General features: G+C 45.8%; 1 long non-coding RNA gene across 3 annotated transcripts; it reads left to right on the top strand.

Moving 5' to 3' along the window:
* The first annotated feature begins 332 nt into the window (after window positions 1-332).
* Window positions 333-4,329, top strand: LOC131416749 (uncharacterized). 3 transcript variants are annotated; one of them, XR_009222634.1, is made up of 3 exons: window positions 333-782; window positions 1,865-2,089; window positions 2,810-4,329. It is a non-coding gene; the product is annotated as an uncharacterized LOC131416749 (long non-coding RNA). The 3 variants fall into 3 exon arrangements; XR_009222632.1 differs by lacking the exon at window positions 333-782 and adding an exon at window positions 983-1,315 and having other exon boundaries at window positions 1,865-2,302; XR_009222633.1 differs by lacking the exon at window positions 333-782 and adding an exon at window positions 983-1,315.
* The last annotated feature ends 931 nt before the right edge of the window (window positions 4,330-5,260 follow it).

Genomic DNA, 5,260 nt, shown 5'->3' on the forward strand with positions numbered 1-5,260 from the left:
AGGATTTGAAGTGATGGGAATGGGTGAGGAGAGTCTTTCAAGTGGGCAAATGGCATTGGCAAAGATATGGCCGTAAGAATAAGTGTGATCTCTGTGGAGTAAGAGCTTGGTTAACTAGTGTAGTTTTTGTGTAATGCTGAGGAGCTCCTCAGAAGCTGCTCACACCTCTGAAGTACATCTGATAAGAGAGAAAAGCTCTCCAGAATGGCATCAGCAATCAAAGCAAGGGACCTCCCCTCAACCGTCACATTTTCTTGCCTGTGGTTTAGCCACCTTTGATGAGCAGAACAGCTAGAAGGCTAACGCATCCCATCCAGGGCAGGGGTGGCAGAAAGTTGACACTGTTCATCGGATGGTTTAAAGGTAGCCGTCACCTTTTATCACAGGCTTCCTGTCCTATACCATTTCTTCTGGAGAGGTGAGTAGCCTTCTGTCATTGAGCCCGTCTTTTTCTCTTAAAGAGCCACCAGAGCCCGTGATCCTGGAGCTGCAGCCTGCGTGGGTGGCCGTGGATGAAGCCTTTACGATGAAGTGCTATGTGCCCAGTGTAGCACCGCTGGAGAACCTCACCCTTACTCTTCTTCAGGGTAACCGAGAACTACATAGAAAAAACTTTGTGAGCTTGGCTGTGGCTTCCCAAAGAGCTGAGGTCACCATCAGTGTCAGAGCCCAAAGGGAAGATGATAGGTGCAATTTCTCCTGCCACGCAGAACTGGACTTGAGTTCACATGGTGGAGGGCTCTTTCACGGCAGCTCAGCCATCAAGGTACTCCAGATCTTTGGTGAGTCACAGCCCAGGTATGGAAGGAATCCTGAAGCTCATTTTCCTCATCTTATCTTGGCCTTTGGGGTCTAGTTTCCACAGGGTTTAGGGTGAGGGTGTGAGGGTAATTGAGCTCTAGCTCTGCTTGGGCTTTAAACTCACCCTGAGAGAGAAAGAGATTTTTGCCACACTCCCTTCCTGCATTGTGGGATCCTACCTGACACATGATTTATCATGACTTTCTCCTTTCTTTCCTTTCCTCATTTCTTGGCAGAATTCTCTCAGAGCCCCCAAATCTGAGTCTCTCCATTTCGGGAGGTTGGGATGGCAGAGACTGAGGGTTGTGAGGTGGCTAGGGTGTTGCCAGCCGAAGAGGTAATGTTCCACATGTTCTTGGGAGACCAGGAGCTTAGCCCCTTCCTCTCCTGGGAGGGAGACACAGCATGGGCCAATGCCACTGTTTGGGCCATGGAGACTGGTGATCAGGAGCTGTCTTGCCTTGTATCTCTGGGACAGATGGAGTGAAAACAAGAGAGCCAGTACATGTCTATAGTAAGTGACCTGCCTCTTCCCTTCTGCATGAGGGTTCTCTGCCGTTGAAAACTTCCACAGTAAAGGCTTGGTGATTTGACTGCAAATATCCTGGCTAACCTTTGCTAGGTGTACTCTCATGTGAACGTTAGTCTTCATCTTTCTCTGATAAGTGCAGGCAGGTTGGGGATATGCATTGAGACAGTACTTGTATCCAGCCTTCACTCTATTTCCTTAGGTCATCCTACTTACACAGTGATTGTGGGTGCTTGAACTTGTTCCTAGGAACAATTATTTGAGGTGAGGAAGAAATTGGTAAGGTGAAAAGATATCTTGCTGTCCTTGCTGCAGAGGTATAGCCAAATGTGTGCACACTGCATTTGTTGTAGGAGAAGCTCTCAAGTTCCCAAACCATCTCCTTGCTCCTGCAAATCAACACAGAAGCAGTAATGTATCCAAAGTCTTTCCCCCGTTGTCTTCCTACCCAAGAGATACCACCAACAGTAAGAGTACAGAAGTGGCTGCCAGTTATGAGAAATATGTTTGGTTCTCTTTTTCCTTTCTTTACAGGCTTCCCTCTACCAATCCTGGAGATAAAAGAATTGTACCCATTGGCGGGGAGAGACATTAACGTGACCTGCTCAGGGCATGTATTAACATCACCCAGCCCTACTCTTCGACTTCAGGGAGCCCCAGATCTCCCTGCCCCCGAGGAGCCTGCCTGGCTTTTACTTACTACCAGGGAGGAAGATGATGGCTGAAATTTCTCCTGTGAGGCTTCTTTGGAGGTTCTAGGTCAGAGGTTCATCAAAACTGCTGTGATCCAGCTCCGTGTTTTATGTGACTAGAGGCCTGATCTTGTGAAAACAAGGATTTTTAGTCTCCCATTTTCAGAGATGTTGGCCAGCAGCTTCATTATTAGAGTTGCCACAGTTTTCTCATTAAAATGAAAAAATCAAAGGAGAAAATAAAATTACAGCTCTCCAAGATCACGTTACCTCCAGGAAAGTGAGTGGGGAGAAACCTGAGGGGAAACTGGGAACAGAAAAGAGAAAGTGGTTAAAGTGATCAGGAAGTGTTAGTTGAGGGCTGATCCTGAGAACAAAGGAAGTGATAGTTGGAGCTTATGCTGAGGAGGGAACTTTCTACATAAAAACTTGTATTTTGAAAAGTAGAAAAATCCTCTTCTCTGGGTCCACTCCTACCCATATCCTTACTTACTGAGAAGCAAAGATGAGAATCAGGGGCCCCAGAGCCACCATTGACCTACCAGTTCAGATCATTTAGTCTGAATCCGTTAAACTGCCCTTTGCTGCCTCTCAGACTCCTTGCCCATAGGAGGAAAGAAGAGTGGCTCAAAACAGGGAACTGATGGTCCTCCCCTTGGGAAAGAAAGCTGTTGGGTGGAGGGGACACAGCATTTGGGTTAGGGGAAGGAGAGGGAGCTGAGCATGACGGTGAGTAGGGAATGTGGCACACTGAGCTCAGCTCCTCTGTGGACTCTCTTTTTTCCAGACAAGCCACGGTTTGAGGAATCTGGTTGCCCTGGCAACCAGACATGGGTGGAAGGGACAGAACAGATGCTTGCCTGCATCGCAGAGGGAAACCTGACTCCAACCTTAATGTGTACCTGGAGTGGAGTGATCTTTGACCTTGAAGTGCCACAGACGGCAACCCACAACCACACTGGAACCTACTGCTACACAGCCACAAACCAGCTGGGCTCTGTCAGCAAAGACATTGCTGTCATTGTTCAAGGTGACTGCAGCTCCCCTGCTGCCAGGCCCAGGATGGAAAACCTCCAGGGACTTGGGATTCTTATCCAAAAATGGAAAGAAGAAAGATTTCAGTGGGCTGGGGAGGGTGAGACTGAGAAGTGGGCTTGGTGGGCTGGGTTGGTAATTCTTCAAGGGTAATTCTCTTGCCCTTGAACTCTCCCAATTCTCTGTCTTCTGTGCTTGGGCAGGCCTGGAAGAAGGAATCAGCTCCATTATCTTCATCATTTATTGTCACCCTTGAAGTGAGTGTAATCACCATGGGCAGTGTTTTTGAACTAACAGCCCTGCAAAATAGACAGGCGGAAATTGCCCTATAGGCAGAAAGGAAGAACAAAGAGGAGGAAAGCCAGTTTGCTGTTCAACAAACAGAAAAGTGCATCGTACATAATTGTTGAATAGAAACAGCTGTTTGGTTGAAGGTGCCCTCTACTACTGGGGTTTCCTAAGGGAGGGAAGATCGGGTAGAGAAGAAGGGAAGAGACGTTACTCTTTGTATTCTGCAGTCCCATAAAAACAAGTGTTTCAGGCCCCCATGTCTTTTGTATCCAATGCATCTACAGACTCAGCTCCTCTGAATTCACTCTAGTCACTAGGAATTTCAGTCTGAATGTTCACCTCGTGAGAGGGCCTCTTGCTCCTTGCTGTGTGCTTAATCAGTCCACTCTTAGATTCAAAAAAGAAGATCCTGCCCTTGCCTCATCATCCCCATTCCCACTGCCCTTTGCTCCCAAACATCAGACTGAAGAGATAGTCAGAAATATCTCGGAAATGCAATTCATTTCTCATGGTTTCCTCATGACTAAGTGGGAACCAGTTTCTTAGTCCGGGGACAGGACTTCAAAGGGAATAAGTACCAAACAAAGCAATAAGAATCAGAACCCTATTCCCGCCTACACATTCCCCTGCTCCCCTAACTTGGGGTTCTGGAATGCCGCTCCCAGAGCAGAGCTTGATGACATCATTAAGGGTGGCTGGTTAGGCTTCAGCTCACTAACCATTGTGTGCCATGGAGGAGTATAAAAATCATAAGAAATTCCGTTTGGGGTTATACAGGCAGGTTGCCTACCTAGCCCAGTGATCTGTCCCTGAAGTAGATGGTAGAATTCTTCCATGAAATTGGCCTCATGGGTTAAGGGCTCCAAACATCTCTAAATTCCTGTTCATGATCCATTATAGAGTAATCATCTTTGAGTTCACCTTCAACATATTAATTTTTTTTACCTATATAGGCCCTTAGGGTAGAGTTCCAATGTTTATTCTTCCTCTCCATAAGGAAATATATATTTTCATATGTCTGAAAACTATTTCCTTTAAGCTTCAGGAGGAATCCTCCTGTGACAATGTTCACCATGTGATTTTATGATTTAGCTTCCTTTGCTGTTCTTTGGAAAGAATATATTCACCTCTAGAGAAGGCATGAGGAATCATAAAACCAGATCTTTTCTCCCCTATCAGTCATGTATGGGCCCCTGAAATGTTGAATATGATAAAAATAAAAGTGATTTTATGATATCTGAAAGTGTTTCTCTTCTGTGTCATCGCTGACAGCTTTTATTAAGCCACATGGTTGCATTTTGAGTACAATTTCTAAGAAAAGAATGTCAAGTTGGTAGCATAAACAGCCAGTCAGGGGCAGGTGGTTTTAGCTCAGGGCAGCAGCCTGTTTGACCTGCCCTCAAAACTAAAGTTCAGACTTTCAGTCAGAGAGAGGTCCACAGCCTTCCAAATTGTAGACAATAACTAAAAAGAACACAGCATTAGGCATCAAAGTGAAAAAATTTTCCCGTTCTTCCCAGACCTTCCCTGAGTCTGGGTTATGGATCAGGTATAAAAATGACCTTTCCATTTAAACCGAAGGCAGTGGGGACACAATAGTGAACAAAACACTGTCTCTGCCGTCTACAGGCTTACAGTCTATGAGGAAAGCTAGAGCAAGTCAACAGGAAATTACAATTGCACCCTAACTCCTATGACTGCAAGAATGACAGGATCAAGGAAGGCTTCCTGGAAGGAGACTGGAAATATCTTGTTAGGTTTGCAAAACAGCATCCCCCCCAAATGACCTTGTTGGCCTCAGTTTTTCCACTAAATATAGTAGTCACTGCTCTCTTATCATGTGAGTAATATAAATTATTCACTTTTTTTGCATGTGAGGAAGACCAGCTCTGAGCTAACATCTATTGCCAAT

This window comes from Diceros bicornis, chromosome 18, assembly GCF_020826845.1.
Source record: "Diceros bicornis minor isolate mBicDic1 chromosome 18, mDicBic1.mat.cur, whole genome shotgun sequence".
NCBI lineage: Eukaryota > Metazoa > Chordata > Mammalia > Perissodactyla > Rhinocerotidae > Diceros > Diceros bicornis.